The following is a 20,311-nucleotide window of genomic DNA, read 5'->3' as shown; positions in this document are numbered from 1 at the left end:
CAATAGTACTGAATATTACAAGGTATAGTATGTTTTACTCAATTATAAAGTTTTCTGTTCCTGTAGAAAATAATGGCTTCAATATGGAAAACATAGACTTATGTTTTCTTACCATCATTCCTCAGTATGTAATTATCAAAATAGTCAAATTCTGTAATGTATTGTGTTAGACAAAAAAGTACATACATCTCAATAGAGTGTAAAGTTGCTTTTGGTCTTTGTGTACAAAAAAAGGAAAGAAAGAGAAAAGAACCTTTGCTTTTGGTTTATGTGTTTGTTCTGGTTTGTTCCGGTTTGGTTTGGTCTGGTCTGGTCTGGTCTGGTCTGGTCTGGTCTGGTCTGGTCTGGTCTGGTCTGGTCTGGTTTGGAGGGAGGGTCTCATATAACCCAGGCTGACATTGAACTGTATGTGAAGCTGAGGATTACCTTAGCTCCTGATTCCCTTGCCTCTACTTCCAGAGTACCAAGATTCATGGCACATAGTACAATGGGCAAATGACCATGTTTTCAAGATGAATGACAAAGAAACAGAGATTTTAAGTGTTCCCCAGAGGACAGAACTAAATATTAGTGTGGGGAACTGTGTAGGGAGCCAGCCCATGGAGATAAAGCCTTCTGTACAAGGACGTCTAACTGTGCATCAGACTTTAACCAGAATCAAAATTTGGGTAAGGTAAAGACTGACTGAACATAGAAGGCCTGTGCTTGCATCTCAGCTCTGCCAGAATGCTAACTCTATGGTTCAAAATAGACAAGTCACTGAGTCTGCCTGGGTTTCTCATGTTCTCTCACCTGCAAAGGAACCATATGTGCATCACAGCAAAAATGAGCTAGCACCATTAAACATAGCTCAGACCCAGCACAGAGATTTCAGAAGTACAGCCTATGGCAACACTTTCTGATAGTTCTGACCCCTCTCAACTTTATCTAAGGCTGCACCCCAATGAGGATGAAACTCTATGCCTGGTCTTTGTTATTGTACCTCTCTCCCAAGCATTTTTTCACTTAGGACTTGACCACATTATTTTCTAGGGAATAGAAAGATGTGTGGAGAGGAGACAGAGCATGCTTACTGCAGGGTTAATTGTCAGTCACCCTTGTCCTAACCCTTGTGTGGGAAAATCTCTTTCTTCTTCTAATGAAGTTTTCTCATCCTTAAATGAAAGGGCAGAAACTGATCATCTCTAAGGTCCCTTGGGTCTCAGTGTTCTATATTCTCTTGGAAGAGCCCTTTCCCAAAACACAGAGACAACCCAGAGCTCTGGAACATTTTATTACCCAATTAATACATTTTTGTCAGGTATATACTTCAATTCCAGGCATTCTGAGCCAATTCTGTGAATCAGACTTCATGGACAACTCCAGTGTTTCAACAATCTTCAAACATATGACATCAAGCATGCCATTTTCCCTTCATCTACCAACTCTATCAAAAAAAAAAAAAAAAGAAGAAGAAGAGGTACTGAGTCCATCTGGCATGATTTGCTTTGAATAAAAGCCCATCTGCTTATTATTTTCTAATTTCATTGTCCTCTCGAATGTTTACATTCACTTCTTTCAATATTTATTGCACTGTGTTTCTAATTACTGAACCAGACTATGCACACAAGCTTGGTGGGGTAGCATGCTAGGATGGTGGTGCCTCTCTTCTTTTCATCTCCACAGTTATCTCCTCTAGAGGGACAGTGTGGCCCTCAGCCGTCATTACAGAGCCCTGGCATGATGCTGTGGAGACAGATTCTGACAATCTGTCCTTTATCCCAAGTCTCCCTGGGGATTTGTGAAGCAGCCTCTGATGAATTTTTGCCAGCCTCAACACCATTATTGTCATTGCAAGGATGGAGATAATTATCTGATTTATTATCTTGAGGTTGCCATCATCCTGGGGCAGTGAGATCACTGGAAACAGAAGGCTCATATCTGGTTTGGGAAGTCCTGGGGGGAGGGTTCCAAATGATAGTATCTCTGAAAGGCAAGGGATGTAGTAATCTCTACTGTGGAAATATTTCCAGTTCCTTTGAAAATACTCTTCCAAATCCAATATGATATTATAGATCTGTTTAAAAATTGAAATACTTTTCACCCCAAATGAGTCCTACTTCCAATTCTGAGATTTAACTGCAATGCTTTCGCTCTTCACGTCCAAAAGCCCTTGATCACGCCCCACAAGCAAACAGCTCTTCGTATTCCCTCTCTGCAGCATCTTAATGCTTCACTCTGTCCCTTATTCCCATACCTACTCCTTTACCTTATCCCAACCCCAGGGTAACATCTCTATTCTTTCAGGACTCCATCTTTCACTTCCCCCATACCCCACCCACCTAGACACTACTCCAAAACAATGCACCTAGAATACATCTTAATTTCATCATTCTCTGGCCCCACAATGCTCTGCCTGCAGGACAATCTCTGGTCTTGTCTGCATTAGGGAAATCTCTCTTGCCCCATGCCTACAACTGGCTGTGTATCCCACTGCTGGCCCCAGATCTTCCTTCCAGACAAACAGAGGAAGCATTAGGCTCTGTACTCTCAGTTTCTGCCTACTGGAACTCTGTATGCTTGTGTAAAGATCTGAAAATAAGATAAAATTTAAGGTGAATTTTTAGTGTATACACTTAGGTGTTCGGGGTAAAAGAAAACTTGCTCTGCTGCTCTTTGTGGGAACTGTTATAGTGTGCTTGAGTCTGATTTTCCCCTAAATTCTTGCAAAATGTTTCTGTTATGCAACCCTCTAGAAAGACCCCATCTCACCCTCTTCTCACTCAGTGATTCAGACAGAAGTTCTATCACACGTATGCACATAAAATCCATACATACAAAAAAAAAAAAAACCAGATCTTATACAGCAGAGGCAGCAGGTTAAAATAGACTTCAGAATCAATTAGAACTGGATTTATAACCCAGCTCAGAGATTTACTAATGCTGTAAACATGGGCATATTAACATTTCTAAGACCATTTTCTCATCAGTAAAATGAGATGGACTCCATCCCTTGCAGGATTCATGAGAAAATTGAAGTTCTAGCACAGACAGTCCCTGGTATTTAGGCTTAGTCATGGCCCCTCTACTGGAATTCAGTACCAATACAGTCTGTCCCATTCCACTCTAGGGATTTTCACTGGATTGGTACATTCTCTCCTGATTGACAAGCCTCTCTGCCAGCCTCCTGAAAAACTTTTCTGATTATGTCTAAGACTAGAAAATAGAATGGCAGCCTGACATCAGGCAGTAATTCTGGCTTACTGCAGAGCACAGCTATTTGGTATTTCCCATCAAGGTTATGTTCCTCTGGGTGTTCAACTGTCCAGGTCCCTGCAACTTCAACAGGCAAAAGGCCTTGGTTTTCCCCTAAGCACAATACCCTTGATCACTTCTTGTCACCAGCTGCCATTAAGGACTTCAAAAGAGTGAGCAACACTCACTCTGAACCATGACAGCTCATAGCAAATAGAAAAGAGTGATGGCTGCCAAAAGCAAGTTAGTCTTTACCTGGGCTCTGGAGTCAGACTGCTGGCAATTGCACCTGACCTAGACATTTCTTAGTAAGATGGTCTTGTTCATGTAGCTTAACTTCTTGGTGCCTTGTGTCTTGATCTATAAAATGAAAACAGTAAAGTTTAAATGATTTATGCCCTCAGGGAACAGTTAGAATTCTGTGTGGCATATAGCAAGTGATCAGTGATATTAGCTGGAATATCAATGACTAAAGTCTCCCAACATCTGTCTCTGGCACATTTCAATCAGTCGCTGATGCGGCTGGCTCCCTATGTGCACAGACTTCTTCAAAACACCCTGCTTGTCCATCACATGCACCGTGTGCTTGCCTGCCATATGCATATGTGCACAGGTACCTACACATGCAGCACAGCAAGAATTGGGGCAAGAGAAGACTCATTCCCTAGAGCCTTCATTAGTGAGAATACAGGTATAGAGTTAGGAGAAAAGTAGGAAATAAGATGAACAGGTGCCAGACCATGAAAAGACTCTGGGCTTTGCTATATACTTTCAGCTTCACCCTGGGATTAAAGAAGAGACAGTAAATGGCTCTAAGTAGGGAAGCAAGATGATAACTTCTGAGTTCAAATATAATTAAGAGGATTTCTGGTATAGAAAAAATAACGGATATCAAGTAGTAATCATCTGGATTGGCAATATTCCAGGTAAAAGACTATAAGAACCTGAACTAAGGACCCATCAGTAGAGTTAAGAGAAACGAAGACATTTCAGAATTATTTAGATGGTTAGATCATCAAGATATGAGGACTAGTTAGGGAAGTTAGGGAGTGGAGAGAGAGGGAGCAGAGATGAAAAAAATCCAAGTTTTCTGTCATATGAATGGAAAGCCGAGTCTCAATTTCTGAGTTAAAAATCCTAAAAATACTTGGCGTTAGATAATACTTTTTTCTATGTGATATTATAGATATTCTTCATTTTAAGATAATGGTAAAATAATGTGGACTGGAAAAAAAATCACCCTGAGACCTCAAGAAGACAAATTTCATATAGCAAAAAATCTTGCACTCAATGTATAGATCTATTACAGTAGTTTGGTGGTCTAGAAATAACAAACTATACTAAGAGGACCAGGCAGAAGGGAAAACATGTGAAGCAAAGACTCAGGTGCAGGACAAAGGTCTGTAGTACAGATAAGAGCCTGTGGTTAGAAAACCATTGAACAGGTGATTCTGAGTCAGGCAACCACAAAGAGGAAGTAGCCACTGGGACTTTGGGGCTCCTGCAAATAAATACCACACTATTAAAGCTATAAAGGACCATGCCTTGTAGTTGATCCCATGTGAAGCTGTTGCAGTTTTCAATTGAGAACAGGTCAACATTAGTTCATTTCCCATCTTGGTCATTCTGGACCGTTCAAAGTTCTTTTGTCAGTTTCTACAAACTGGAACCAGAAACATCCATAAAAGAAAATAGAAGATGAGGGCTCAGAAATGAGTTCTGGAGAGAAGGGAAGTATCAAGCCGACAAATGCGGCTTGCAGTTAGAAGCAATAAGCAGTTACTGGAGGCTTTTAGGTGGAGTCACAGTGAGATGAAAGCAAATGTTTGGAGGAGTAAGATGACAGCCCTGTGCAAAATGCACTGACTTGGCTGAAATCCTCAAGTAGTAAAGCATCACTGCCATTCTAATTAGACCTTGCACCTCAACATATCCCTGCATCGTTAAACTCTGCCCCCTCCAAACTCCTGGTAATACTGCTTGCTAAGGGCTCTTAACTCTCATTTCAGTGAGTTTTCATCCACAGGAGGCACTGAGTTTAGAAATTAGTCAGCATTTGTCACTGGGGTCATTGTTGTTTTCAGAGTTCCGAGGAAATGGAATTCTGGCATGAAGTGCCACAAGCATCTGTGGTGCCAAGTAGCCTGAACACAGTGAACAGCCCTATACAGTGAAGACTCTTCCTGTCCGAGATGCCACCAGCATCCCTCTCTAAAAACAGAGGATCTCATCTGTTTTCTTCATCTCCTACAAATTCTCTCCTTCTATTTATCACCAGGCATTCTGCCAATGCCTGATTAGCAGGTTAAGTGGTCACTCTACTGTCATCAAACTTCTCCCTTTCAGGAGCAACTGGGAGAAAGCCAAGGTCCATTATTGACCTAGTTCCATAGCACTTAGGACTTCCACAGTACTTGGCAATGGTTTCTATTAGCTGGTTCTCCTGTCAACACATCAATTGAGTTACTGTTGTTATTATCAGTGAGCAAGTGGAAAGACTCGAGGCCTGAAGATGTGGGAAACTGTCCGTGTCGCCTACACTTAGCTCACACAGATTTGGAGAAGATGGTTTAGAAGTCATAGTAATTTTTTCAAACCTCTGTAAGATTCATTTAGGGACCACTTGCAACTGAGTTCTAATATAAACACCCCTTTCCTTTGAGAGTTTAAATACTTTGATGACCATGTTACAAAAAGTGAATGTCCTTCTTCATTAGTTTCCAAAGTATTATTTAAAAATTCATATGTTTAAGCATCTTGCAAAACTGAATGTTTTAGGGCAAACATTTTTTAAGGATTTTAGTGTGTGTGTGTGTGTATGTGTGTGTGTGTGCACGAAAGTGCTCATGTCCACCCTACATGAATACAGGTTTCTATGGAGGCCACAAGAAGAAGTCAGATCTCCCTGGAGCTAAAATTACAGGCAGCTGTGAGGCATCCAACATGGACTCTGGAAACTGGTGCTCTTAAGTGCTGAGCCATCTCTCCAGCCCTGTTTTAGTTCAGTTTCATGGTTCATTTTTTTTACATCTTGTTACTGTTATCACTGGCCTCTTTATGGAATATCATATGTTACTAATAGACTGTCTTGAAGGAATTCAGCCTTAGTCTCTGTATTATTCCAATCACTATGAAAGCATCTGGACTATAACAACTATTTAGCAAATATTTGCTGGTAGATTGGTGACCAGGTTGGTGTTTCAGTTCTACAATATGCAAGGAAGTACCTATTAGGATTTGTCACCTTCATCCAAAGTTTACTCTTTGAAAAACACATTGTCTTATTTTGGAGAACTATTGTTTTGATGAAACACCCTGACTGAAAGCAACTTGGGGGGGGGGGGGTTGTTTCATAAAAAGCTCTATATAAATGTTCATCATCAAAAGCAATGAGGGCAGAAACTGACCTGATGCAGAGGCCATGGAGGAGTGCATGGCTTACTCAGCCTGCTCTCTTATAGAACCCAGGACCACCTGCCCAGGGATGGCACCACCCACAATGAGATGAGCCCTCTCCAACCAATCATTAACTGAGAAAATGCTTGCCAGCTGCATCTCATGGAGGTAGTTCCTCAACTGAGGCTCCTTCCTCTATGATGACTCTAGCTTGTAACAAATTGACACAAAATCAGCCAGTACAATAACTTATTTTGACCAGTAAAGCAGGTCAGCTATGACCATGTGCCAGTTCGCAGATTAGGCCTTATAGAAACTGGAGTAAGGTTTTTTGTTTGTTTGGTTGGTTGGTTGGTTGGTTGGTTGGCTGGTTGGTTGTTGTTTGTTTTTTATATTAAATTTTGGTTGACTGGTTGGGTGAGTGGGTGGGTGAGTGGGCAGGTAGCCAGTTGTCTGGTTGGTTGGGCCCACTTTGGAGCCCCAGTTGGCCTCACTAAGTAGCTCAGGTTGCCTCAAACTTGTGGTTCTCCTATCCCTCCTACCAAGGTACATGTCATTACATCCAACAAAACTCAGTATTTTCATTAATTTCCATAAAAACTTTTTCAGGTAAGAAAAAAACATGCTTAATTCATTACTCAATGATAAGATTCACCTGGCCTTGTCTGTCTTCACAATTAGACAGCAATAATCAACCATGAAACATTTGTGGAGGAGGCATTCAAGACCATCCAATGTCTGGTTGACACAACAGCTGATGACAGGCATAAAATCCAGTCTAACCAAGATCGCCAAACCTACTCAAGTGAGTATAGCAACCAGCTACCCACAGTCTCATGGATATTGTTTTAAGGTCTGGGTTTAGAGATGGTTTGTTACTCAGCACCATTTAGACAATTAAAAACCTAAGTTTAAAGGGATCTTTTTAACCATGCTCAAACTTAATAGAAAACTATCTTAATTTAAAATTTTTAGATAATGTCAAGCAACCTGCAATTTTTTTCAATACATTTATCCAGAATCATCAAATAGTAAGCTAAGGAGTGTGACAAATTTTTCGGATAATTGATGGTTTCCTCTTAAAGTATGAAATCTCTTATTTAATGTAACCATTTCTATGGTAATCTTTCTAAACTCCATTATGCAAATATCTGTGCTACCTACATTAGCATAATACTTGAATTCTGTACTTAGCTTTTCCTTAATGGTGTTATTAATAAATATGCTATCCAAAAGTGTTGCTCTCCTGGGAGTATTGAAATACACTAGACAACTGTCTCAATGTTAGATGGTCCCAGACCATTTTGCTCTCTGTATTGAAAAGCATACATACATTGCTGAGACCCCCTTATCATCCTTTAAGATGTATCTACCATTTCTTACAGCTGGAATAAGAGCTTATCTCTAGATGCTTTTCTTTTTCCCTTTCAATCTAGTATTGCTTCAAAGCCATATAGCCATAGAAACATATTTATTATTTTAAATTACACCAAATTAAAGAAACTCTAAGTGACTCTAACACCAAAATATTCTACCCTGAGGCAATGCATACATAAAGAAGTAACAAAGACTTATATCTTTCCCCTGCAATCCTGTTAGCAGCTAAGATAGATAATAACCTCTAGAGTAAATAAGCTGTAGATAAAAATAACAAGATATAAAAATTATAAAATAAACTGACTCATGACATATAGAAGCAATGGGCCACATAAATGTATATATCACTATAGTTATAACTACATAGTTATAACTGTAAGTTGTATGTGTTTATATGCCTATATATTATATGCACACTTCATATTTACTTATTTAAGTGATATGAAAAATAAACATTGATATCGATCCTACTGGAATTTGTAGCACTAGACAATTCAAAGAAGAGGAAAAATAAGGAAAGAAATAATGTATTTCTAAAATGATGACCACAATTCTCTAAGAAATAAAGTTATACACCGTGAAGTTAAATGCCATATATATTATCAAAGAAATTAGATAAGAAAATACATAAATGAATTATAGTAAAACTAAGTGATCATAAAGCCCAAGAGAAAACTTAAAAATCTTTCAGAAGGAAACAACCATCAAAGAAAAAAAATGAATCAGCACCCAACTTCTTAAAAGTAATTCTGCACCCCTGGCAATGGGCAGAGAAACCTTGTTGATTAGCATTGTCTTGTTATCAGTCAGGGGCAGAGCAAACAGCCATCCCTGTTCATCCTAGCTTGATGCATGGCTTGACCAAAGCTGTCTTATACCTAGGACACATAAAAATCAAATCAAATTGAATCCAACCAGTGCAACATAGGAAGAAGAAGACAGAGACCTACAAAACACCAAGCCACCCACAGAACTTCACACCAGTGTCCAGCACAGGTGGGCCATAGACAACAGCACACAGCATGGATGGAGGATGTCACCCATGGGCCTGCCAGCCATGTGACCAGCCTTCAGTGGGAGTCATCACAATGTGTAAGTATGTGGTAGTCAAATGGGAGAGAAAGAGAAGTGGAACAACCTGAGCATTTTGAAAAGAGATGAAACTGGAGACTTGAGGGCAGAGAGGAGTAACCTGTTGTGAGTGGACAGTCCCACCACCTGGGACCATGGTGCGGTCCCAGCCCCAGCTGCCCACTAGGGGCCATGTCTGAGTCTGTGGCTATTCAGCGGCAGGGGTTGGTGTCAATGTCCATGGTTCATATTACCATTACAGAACATGGGGATGTCCCCAGTCAGGGCAGCTGCCAGGGACCACATGGATGTCCAGGGGCTGTGCATAACTGACCCTACCCCTCACTGGATACAGCACTCTGGAGAGTTGGCCCTGCACCTCAACCAGGCAGCACAGTGGAGCTGGCCCTGGTTGCAGGGAGGTGAGAGGGGGTTTTGGGTGAGCCACCTGAGGGTGTGAACGTGGGAGAGCTGACCCTGCCACTCATGTACCGTGGGGTGGCATGGGTCCAGAAGTGATGCCCACCCCCACCCCAGCCCCTCACCACCTCCAGCAGTCAGAAAAGCTGCTCACAGAGTCATGATCACAGGAGATCATGCCCTGCCCCTCACCAACTACAGCACTCAGGAGAGCCTGCCCTGCACCTGGCCTGGACAGCACTGCAGAGCTGACCCTGGTTGGGAGTTGGGGAGCAAGCCAGCCTGAAGATCGAGAGCATGGGAGAACTGGCCCCACCAGTCCTCTGCCTTGCGGTTGTCTGAGGCAGAGGGTTGGGGGAGGGGGGGGATATGCCAATATGCCACCTCCACCTGTAAAAGCTGCAGGACCTGGCAGGCAGGACGCAGGAACGTCTTCCACGATGGTCGCTTGCTGGGCCATGATAGATACGAAAAGTCCGGGATTCCAAAACGGCTTTATTGGGCATGATGGATGATGGTTGAATCTGGATGTGCACCCTGGTGAAACTCAAGGCAGACCTGAGTTAAATAGAGAGGGGGGAGGGGCTGGGGAAGAATGCTTAATTGGCTCCGCCCTCCGGCCTTCAGGCATCTCATTAGTATGCAAATCTCTCTAGGGCCTGAGGCCTGTAGTCACACCCTCTACCTGTGCTCTTTGGGCGGGGCTGCATTGCCCTGAACATGACTGAACAGTGCTGGTGAATGGAGTTCCAAGCCACTTGTTAGGAGCCTGGATTCTGGGAGTGCAGCGGATTAGATGCCCGTCCCTTACAGGCAATGGACACCTGTTGAGTCTCCGGGCTTTCCAGCCAGTGCTTCGACCAAGACCCCTTTCATGGCCCTACATCCACCCTTCACTGCCTGCAGCTATTGGAGAAATAACCTTGAGGTAAGGAGAGCAGGTAAGCTGATGCTGGCCCTTGCTAGCTGCAGCACCTGGGAGAGCGGGGCCTGCACTTCACCTAAGCAGCATAGTAGAGCTGGCCCTGGTTGAGAAGCAGGTGAACCAGCACTGAGGAGGAGAACATGGGAAAACTGGCCCTGATATTCCTCTTCTGTAAGGTAGTGGGTACGGAGATGATGCCCTCCCTCTCTCCCCTCTTCCCTCCTCTCTCCTTTGCCACCTTCAGTAGTAGCCAACAGAGCTGGTCCTGAGTTCGTGACAGTGGGACACCTAACCATGCCTCACTGGATGTAGCACTCTGGAGAGTGGATTCTGCACCTCACCTTCGAACACAGTAAAGCTGACCCTGATGGCAAAGACACCAGTAAGCCAGTCCCAAGGGTGTGAGAGCAGGAGAGTTTAACCCAGCCTCTCACAGGCTGCAGCACTTGGCAGAGTATTCCCTTCACTTTGACTGGGTAACACAGTGGAGCTGACTCTAGAGGCTTAGGTGTGGGTGAGCCATCCCAAAAGGCATGAGAGCAAGAGAGCTCACTCTGCCTTCTGCTGACGGCAACATTGGATGGCCTATCCAGAGCAGTGCTGCAGAGTTTGTCCTGGTGGTGTGGCTTATGAAGAGCTGGCAGGCTCAGGAGCTCAGCTACCACCCAGGCCTAGATCCAGGGTGATCTGAGATGGTCTACTCCAAAATCTATATCATCTGTGAACAGTTGGAATGAATGAAAGAACTAGTCCTGTTGATCCAGAGCTGCAGGATCTCCATGACACAAGGCAACAACAGGATAACTGGGAGAAGTCCCAATGAAGATCCAATATTGATGGTATCACAGAAGCCACAGAGATCTTGAACCAGGCCAGTGACTCACTGCAATGAACATTTGCAAGTAAAGATGTGTGGACAGTGGGACACACTATGACATACTACAGTTTCCACAATGAGATGTTTTCTATGCTTTATTTGGTGGTGGTGGTGCTGGTGGCGGTGGTGTGTGTGTGTGTGTGTGTGTGTGTGTGTGTGTGTTTTAGTTTGGGAGAAGGTTTCAAGGATGAAAGGCAGGCCTGAGGGTACAAGGGAGATGAGCATGATATAGAATTCATAAAGAATAAATTTTTTAAAGTAATTCTGGATATAAGAATTCAATAAATAATGATCTTATGTACTGTAGAAAAAATCAAACCTTAAATGTTATAACTAAACTATTATGTACATGAAACATAAGATATTCAGCGATGAAGCTTAATAGCTTTATAAATCTCCCCTCTTTTCTGAATTACTCAAAGTGCATATCTCTCTCTCTCTCTCTCTCTCTCTCTCTCTCTCTCTCTCTCTCTCTCTCTCTCTCACCATAGCTCTATCTCTGGTACTTTGGGCTTCCTTACTCTTTCTCTAAAGCCCTCCTCCCCTCCCTACCATGCAAGTTGCTTGTCACCATGTGGCTAAGTGACTTCTTAGTCTGCTTAACTCAAAGGACAAGGCCTCCTCCTCCTCCTCTTCCCCTTCCTCCTCATCCTCCTTCACCTTCTTTTCTTCATCCTCCTCTTCTGGACAGCTGCTGATATTTACAGCTTGTCAGTCCTGGGGTTTTTCTTTCAAACTCTAATAAAATAGTCCTCAGACTTCTATTTGAATTCATGTTTAAATTCTTTTATTAAAAAAGACCCTGAACAGGGGACACCAATTTCCCTAGTATCATCAGGCAACCACAGAGAGGGTCCCTAGAATTTCTGAAAACATATTTTGGTGGCCCATATAGGAATGCTATGGAAACTTCTCAGAGGATAAAACCAATAACCATACCAAAGAAGACAAAAAGAAAAACCTTCACTGTTTTTCTTGCAATGCCCCTTTCCTGGGTTGTTGTTTTTCCATCCTTCTGTGGCTGACAGGTGGCAGGAGGTAGGAGATCAATATGTTTAACTCCCCACCTCCTCTTTTTGAGCACAAGATTCTTTCAGGTTCCAGTGAAGGAAGGAAAACAGACAAGCTTGGTGGCTTAGGCCCACAGTTCCCAGACATGAGGGCACATACAGCACTGTCTTTGATCATGTGGTACCCAAGCAGTTGCTTTTCTGAGGAAAGATGCCACCCGAGGCTGCTAAGATTTTAAGTCAGGATTAACTACTGTTAACAAGTTGGTTTCTTAGGAACTTTTATTTCTGACAAAATAGGGAGCCACAAATCTACTGACCAAGCTATACTTGGGCAGGACAAGACAGTGCCAAAGATATTTTCTCCCTCCCGGTTTCTCCATATGCCCCAAGAGAAGAGTGTCACAGACAATGGGCATGCCCCCACATTTCTTCTCCTTCTTCCATGAGTTCTTTTCCTACTGGAAGATTTTACATAGGGAGATGAGTCTGAGATCCGGAGACACTACTTGCTATTCCCAGTTATAATTGATGATATGGAATATAGATTTTAATTTCTGCAGTGAGATCATGGAATTCCTTACTCCTCTGCTTCTTTGTTTCCTTTGGGGGCCAATGTACCTCAGGGCACTTTCTCCTGCCCTACTCTAGCAAGCCCCCAGACCTTGGAGGGCCCCAAACGTTGGCATAACTGAGACCATCATTGGAAGGACCAGTCTGGCCATAAATGCAGCACATAGACAGCGCCACCTGCCAAAACTGAAAATAAAGACCTAATCCATCAAAGCCCACAGTTCTGGGAAAGTCCCTAAATGTACTACTAACCTTGCTTTTCGGCTTTTGCAGTTCTGCTTTGGGCTAACTGTTCTTGTAAGTCAACCCAGGGTGTAGTTTTGTGCTTAAAAGCTTACCCTAAGATAGGTTCTGGATGATTGATAGTGGCACATACCTTTAACCCTAGCACCTCAGGAGCCAGAAGCAAGCAGCTCTCTGAGTTGGGGTCCAGCCTGGTCTACAGAGCAAATTCAGGACAACCAGGGCTATGCAGAAAAACCTTGTCTCCAAAAGGAGGAGGTCTCAAGGATACACTAGGATCCTGAACACCCAATGTAGTCACTTGCTGGCTAATAAAGATTTTTTATTTTCTTAAACCTGTATTCAAGTAATCTCCTCTGATGGACACCCATAACACTAGTATCTCCTGCTATCTGCATGCTAGCATAACTTGGGTGCTTTTTTAAACTAAGGAAGATAATTGTCCACATTTAATCAGCAAGGTATATAAATCTCGTGAGGCTCCATGCCCTGATTTCGTGACAATATCCAAGGCTCATCTTACCATGGATCTGAGCTCACCACAGTCAGAAAGTAACAATGGGTCTCTGTTACCACCTTGGTGTACCATCTGAAGGTGTCATCAAGATGTCAGGAGTCATATGATTTGGCCACCATCTTGGTTAATGACATCACTGAGATGGCAGCAACTATGTGACTTTGTCACCATGTTAGTTAATGCAACCAAATGACATAAACCAAAATAGAGCACCCATAAAACTTCTTGATACTACTGAGCCTTCAGGGGATCACTATATTCCATGAATTTCCAGTGCTTCAGGCAGGCAGGCAGGCAAACATCCCAAGTCCCTTCTCCCAGCTTTTCTCTTTTTGGTCTTTACCTTCCTAGATGCCTAATAGGATCATAAAAATAGAAGACCCAGGTGGGCACTATTGCCATGTGATAAGGTCAGTGCATTTCCTATACCAGACTAAGGAAGTAATACCAGACCTCTATGGTGTGTTCTTTTATTCACTCCTTTGCATGATATACTTTTTAAGTTATGGGGGTGGGGCTTAGAGTTTCCTCAGCCATATGCCTCCCAACACTGGCTAGTTAACAAAAGGGACTGATGGCTTAACCTGGAAACTCATGAAAGCTGCTGTAGTTCAGGGTCAAACCTTAAATCCCTACAAGAATCTAAAGGATGGTGCCAAGTGCTAGGCAAGCCATCACTACTGGGCAGATGCTATAGCCAAGGCATGATCAGAATGCTTGGTCTAGAGACTAGAGACACAAGATCTATTGGGTCTTAATAACGCCTGCTCTTTCTGTCCAGCATCCAGGCTTGTTTTCCTGAGGTAGAGTTTTCTTTCCCTCCTTAAAGCTTCTTTGTTCTGCATTGTCTGCTTTTGTCTCTGCCTCCATCACACCCTGGACACCATGGCTTTGGTTCTCACGTGTGGTTAGTGGCACAGGGAGGCTTAGGGAAAAGAATATTCTGCTATCATCTCCCACCAAGCTTTTTTAGATTTTTCTTTTTGTCATCTCTGCTGTTTGTTTTCCATGCTCAGTATTCCCTAGATTATGGGGATCTAAATTCAGTTACATGTGATAAATTACAATATGGATGTCCTAATCCAGGCAGCTGAGTGATAGCTTTCCTTAATTAGAAAATTCATCCCGAGTGCTATTGAGCTTGCCTCCTATCTAGACTGAGGAATATAATGTGGACTGATTATAACTTGTGAAAAATAGGCTCAGAAACAATGTTTAATGAGAATATTGGAGTTTCAACCCACAAGGAAGCCAAACTTCTTGACATATAAAACCAATAGAATTTGACTGATTTCCCTGGTACATAAGGGCCAACATTTATTCTAAAGGTTCTTTTGGATGGTAGGTCCTGCACAGGTATGCTAAGACTAACCAGGCAAAAATACCTCATCAAGTTCACAGGGAATCAGAGTCATGTAAAATCATGTAGGTAAAAGTGAATTCTCCTTCCTCTCTATCACTAATGAAGGAAGACGACACAGGAATCTCAGGTCTTCAGAAGTAAGGCTGACTAATCTGACAGACCTCCCCTTTCCTCATGGTCACTAATGAAGAGGGGAAGGAAGGAAGGAAGGAAGGAAGGAAGGAAGGAAGGAAGGAAGGAAGGAAGGATAATGGGGACATTCTAGGGCAAGAATGCAAAGAATACATGAAAGACATTCCAGTATATGTTTTTTTTTCTCTTATAGAAAGGCAATAATATATTGGCTTGATAACAATCCTGAAAAAAAGAAATGTCTGATAATTTTCCATACTCCAGTGTAGTAACAATTCTGGAATTTTGGTGTCTTTAAAAAACACAAAAATATCATAAGAATATGTTTTAATTTTCATCCCAGGTGTGGGGTATGGGGCTGCTTCAGATTGCCCACAGCAGCTGACTATGATTTGCCTCATGCTCTAGCAAAGGCATAGTTTTGCCAGCTGCAGTTAGTTTCTGCAGTTGTGTGATATTTGGAATCCTGGAAATTTTTCAAAGAGTATATAAATTCTAGAGCCCTGGTAGTTGGGGTGTGTGGTTGTTGGTCATTCAGGGGGGTTAGTTACGGTTTGTTAGAAGTGGTGCCCAAAGAAGAAATAAGAAAAGAAAAAAATTAAATTTAGAGATCTCTATCCCTCTATCCTTCTTTCTCTCCTGTCTAGTGATAAGAGGTGAAACCAGGGGGATACAGTGTAGGGAAAGAACCCACAAAGTAGCAAAGACCAGCTACAAGCAAAGAAGAAACAAGAAGAAAGAAGTTAGATTCAAAGATCTTTATCTCTCTCCCATCTATCCTTCTTGCTCTCCTGTCTCATGATGGTGGGCGGGGAAACAGTATAGGGTGGGGAAAAAAGAACCCACAAAGTAATTAATGTGGGCAACACTCCAAGCAAAGTAGTCTAAGTTAAACTGGATGATTCTTTAAAACTAGCCTATAGTAGAAATGTCAATCAATATCATATTAACCTACAATTTGATCTCTTTATAGGAGGGAGAGTATTTAATATGTTTTTCAGTTTTTGTTTTGTCTTTTCTTAATTTTGAAGCGTGGGTATAGGTTTTCAAACTGTTAGCCACCCAAAGTACAGCCAGAAAAGCTGTCAGATTAGAAACTAGTAAAGGCAGATATTTCTGTCGGCCTGATCATCCTTGGTCGTGGGTACTAGATGACACTCAGCTTATAAAATTTAAATTTCAGAGGGTGACCTTTCAAAATGAAATGGTTCTGTCTCTGGTAACACTCTAAAGGAGGAAAAACATGTTTCATGGCCCCTTGTCAATCCTCATTCTGTATGCACAACCCAACAGATGATATGACTCCTCTGGACCAATCTGTGTAGGTTATAAGGTGGACAGCACTTTGATCCAGCATCACTGAACTCAGAAGCAAGTGTCCTTCCCACAAATATCACTGAGTTCTTTTCTCTCTTCTCTTATCCTTTAGAAAAAAGTAGTCATTTGCTATATTTTTCAGTTCTTCAGAGGAGAAGAGCAAATGCCTTTTCTGTATATTATATTCATAAAATATAAAGTACTGTTAAGGTCACTGAAAAACTGGCTCTGAATATGGAATTTGGCACTCCCAACTTTAGACCCAAGCAAGTTTGTTTAGAAGTATTCTCCAAAGCCCCTGTGCTGGGTTCAGCTGCCCCACTCACTTTCTGACAGAAAAAAAAATTGAGAACAAAATATCCTAAGAGTAAACAACTTAAGAACAACTAATGGGTGAGTTATTTCTGACAGAGAGAACTATTATTTACCTTGTGACATGAGAAGCCTGTACTAGAAACAGTTATTGAGATGCTCTCCCATGGAGAAGACAGAAAAGACTCTGTCTAAAAGATCTTACAATCTGTAACACCAGTATAATTGTTTCAACAGGGATCTTTCAGTTAATTTCTCCAGGGTATTGTAAGCATCCACTTGATGATGTTTTTGCTATGTATCTGCTGCTCCCATATATCTGCTACTTATAATCACTCAAATACAAAAACACAGCTACTGTATCATTCTGTAGAGTATAGGAAGCACAAAAAGATGTTTGACTTTCTTGTGTTTCTATGGAGTTTTCCTGGAAGCTTACAAAGCCTCATAATTTAACAATGTCTGTATGGATAACCTTTATTTACTATATTGCCTTATGTATAGAGTATGGACTCAACTTTCTTTTAATAAGATGGTCTTTTTACTTGTTATGTACTATGTCTTAAGATATTAAGATGGAAATAAAATAAAGGGAAAGCAGTAAGTAGGGAAAATGTTAAAAGGATGTAAAAATGGAAACCTTTAGTAAGGAAGAATTTCTGTATGAAGAGTAACAGAGCTGTAAAAAAAAAAAAAACAGAATGGGTCTAAGCAAGTTATGAAAGTCTGAGTAAGTTACAGAAGATATGTAAAAGTGAGACTTAGAGGCAATGTATATGATCCTAAAATTTTTAAGGCCAATGTTGAATATGTCAATGTCAAAACTCTACTTCTGTTCACTTTCATTGAAAATAGATATGTTTCACATGAAATACTCTGATTATGGTTTCCTCTCTTTCTACTGCCCCAAGTTCTTTGCCATCACCCCTACCATCCAGATCCACTCCATTTCTGTCTCTCATTAGAAAAACAAACCGGATGCTATGGGAAAATAATAATATACAACATAATAAGATAACACAGTTGAACAAAACAATCAGAAGAAAAAGAGCCCAGGAGAAGGCACAAGAAACAGAGACCTATTTATTCACATACTCAGGAATCCCATAAACAGGAAGTTATATATTCAAACAACCTATAAAATAAAAAAAGAGAAGAAAATATGTATGTGTGTAAAAATAAAATACAAATTATAAATAATAAGATAAATATTTTTTAATGAGGAGCCCTGAAATGATATTATGAAACAAGAAATCTCCAAAGATGCCACTAAGTTCATTAACTGTTGACCATCTACCCTTGGGCATAAAACCTACCCTTATGAGTAGTTAAACCTCTACTTAAATCAATGGAGTTCTCTTAAATTATTGATTGCTTCTTGGGAATAGTTACATGTATTAGCTTAAAACAAAAACAACATTTATGTCTAATAAAGATTCATCTTAAACTGTTTCGGTTTTGCTCAAGCTTTTCCCAAATATTACACAATAGTAAAAGTACCAGATTTCTATGCCTGACCTGGGTGGTCAGTACCATACTTAAAGGCCTGCCTATACAATGTGGTCAAGAAGACTGAAAAGGACAATATTTTGCCCCTTGGCTTCTAAAACTAAGTCCCCAGGGACTACATAGATGTTTATCAAAACGTCCTCTGTCCTTGATGATTTATCCATCCTCTTGTTCAAAGAAGCCATGGACACTCTACTAGGTGGACTCTAACCAATGTCCAGTCTACAGAGAAGAGGTTCAAGACAGAGGGAATTTCCTTAATGCTTCCAAGAAAAGCCATAGTCAAGCAATGTTCTTTACTTATTCCCAGAAGACAGAGCAACTGATAGATGAGTCTAAAGGAGCCAGAGTTCCTTCCTAATCCAAGTGACGTCAGGACCAGAGCCTCTACTGTCTTTGAAAGTAAAAAATTAAATGGACAGTTTGGCCACCTGCATGATCTTAAACACCCAACAGAAAAGCACAACCAAAGACTAAAATAATTGGTAATTTTAATAGTTCAAGAGATTGCAATACCCAGCTGTTAGACTTAAATCCATAAGAGATGTTATTTAAATATTAACTACCTCTCACTAATCATTTTCTTCTTGATAAGGAAAACGCCGCCCAGACATGAGACATCATGCCTTTGGCTCAATTCAACACTGCAGCACCTACCTGAAGTTGAGAGAAACAGGTCCTCTATAGTTTTAAGATAAAAGTCAAATTGTGGTTATATTTCTTCTCTCTCCCTCTTTAGAGCTCATGTGGATGGGACATCATGCTATGATTCTAGTGACTCCAGCAACTATCAGGGTGCTTGAAAGCAGATTCTGTGTCCATCACTCCAGTTCAGCCCTGAAGGCCAAAAAACCTATAAGTAGATAGATAGTCTTATGAGATCATCAGGGCATTTTAATTGACCTAGATATAAGCACTTTTAAAATATCCTCTATTCTGGACTCCCCTTGTTCTCTGCCTAGGGTTTGGGATGCTGGTAAGACTTTTCACTCATATCTCTATTCAGGCACCAGCCAAGGACTTCCTTTCCTCACTACACAACTTACTGATATACAAATGTAAAAACTGATGTACTTTTGGAGTCCTTTAGGTAGGCCTCTTGGAGGAATACCCTAACTGTCATAGCCAGTGCCTCCATTCAGCTCCAAGAAGTCAGATCTGTCTTTTCCCCAGTTCCCTAATGACAATTTGGGTTACCTCATCAGAGAGGAGAATGATAAAAACAGGTGATAGAAATTGACAGCTTAGTTCAGGGACCTTGAAAACAACAGGTTCAGAAATGCCCTTAGGGGGCTGATGGGATGGCTCAGTGGTTAAGAACACTGGCTGCTCTTCCTGAAGTTCAATTCCTAGCAACGACATGGTGGCTCATAATCATCTATAAAGGGATCTGATGCCCTCTTCTGGCATGACTCCTACATTTTAAAAAATGCATAAATAAATAAAATAAAATAATTTTTTAAAGACTCTGGAAAGAAAGAAAGAAAGAAAGAAAGAAAGAAAGAAAGAAAGAAAGAAAGAAAGAAAGAAAGTTAGTTGGTTCTTGGGTCTTGCTTGGTGGCATATGCCTTTAATCCCAGAACTCAAGAGGCAGAAGCTAGAGGATCTCTGATATCAAGGCCAGCCTGGTCTACAGAGTGAATTCCAGTACAGCCAGGAATATGTAGAGAGACCCTGCCTTTAAAAAAAAAAAAAAAAAAAAAAAAAAGGAGGGAGAGAGGGAGAAGGGGAGGGGGAATAAGAGAGGAAAGAGAGAAGACAAGGGAAAGGAAGGGGGAAAAGGAAGGAAAGGAAAGGAAAAGGAAAGGAAAGGAAAGGAAAGGAAAGGAAAGGAAAGGAAAGGAAAGGAAAGGAAAGGAAAGGAAAGGAGCGTTGGTTCTCTGGCTAGGAATGGCAGGATAGGAGTTTTGGGTGAGTGTTTTGATCGCCTGCTGGCTGGCTTGTTTGATGGTGGTGGTGGTGATGATGATGATGGTAGTGGTGTTTTGTTATTAGTTCTTTGAAAGGTTCATACAATGAATGTTGAGTAACTTCT

General features: G+C 41.4%; 1 non-coding gene across 1 annotated transcript; it reads left to right on the top strand.

Annotated features, from left to right (window-relative positions):
• The first annotated feature begins 8,759 nt into the window (after positions 1–8,759).
• Positions 8,760–8,898, top strand: LOC117716640 (small nucleolar RNA SNORA48). The gene has a single exon (XR_004607758.1). It is a non-coding gene; the product is annotated as a small nucleolar RNA SNORA48 (small nucleolar RNA).
• The last annotated feature ends 11,413 nt before the right edge of the window (positions 8,899–20,311 follow it).

This window comes from Arvicanthis niloticus, chromosome 10 (assembly GCF_011762505.2).
Source record: "Arvicanthis niloticus isolate mArvNil1 chromosome 10, mArvNil1.pat.X, whole genome shotgun sequence".
NCBI lineage: Eukaryota > Metazoa > Chordata > Mammalia > Rodentia > Muridae > Arvicanthis > Arvicanthis niloticus.
This window is presented reverse-complemented; position numbering and strand designations above follow the sequence as displayed.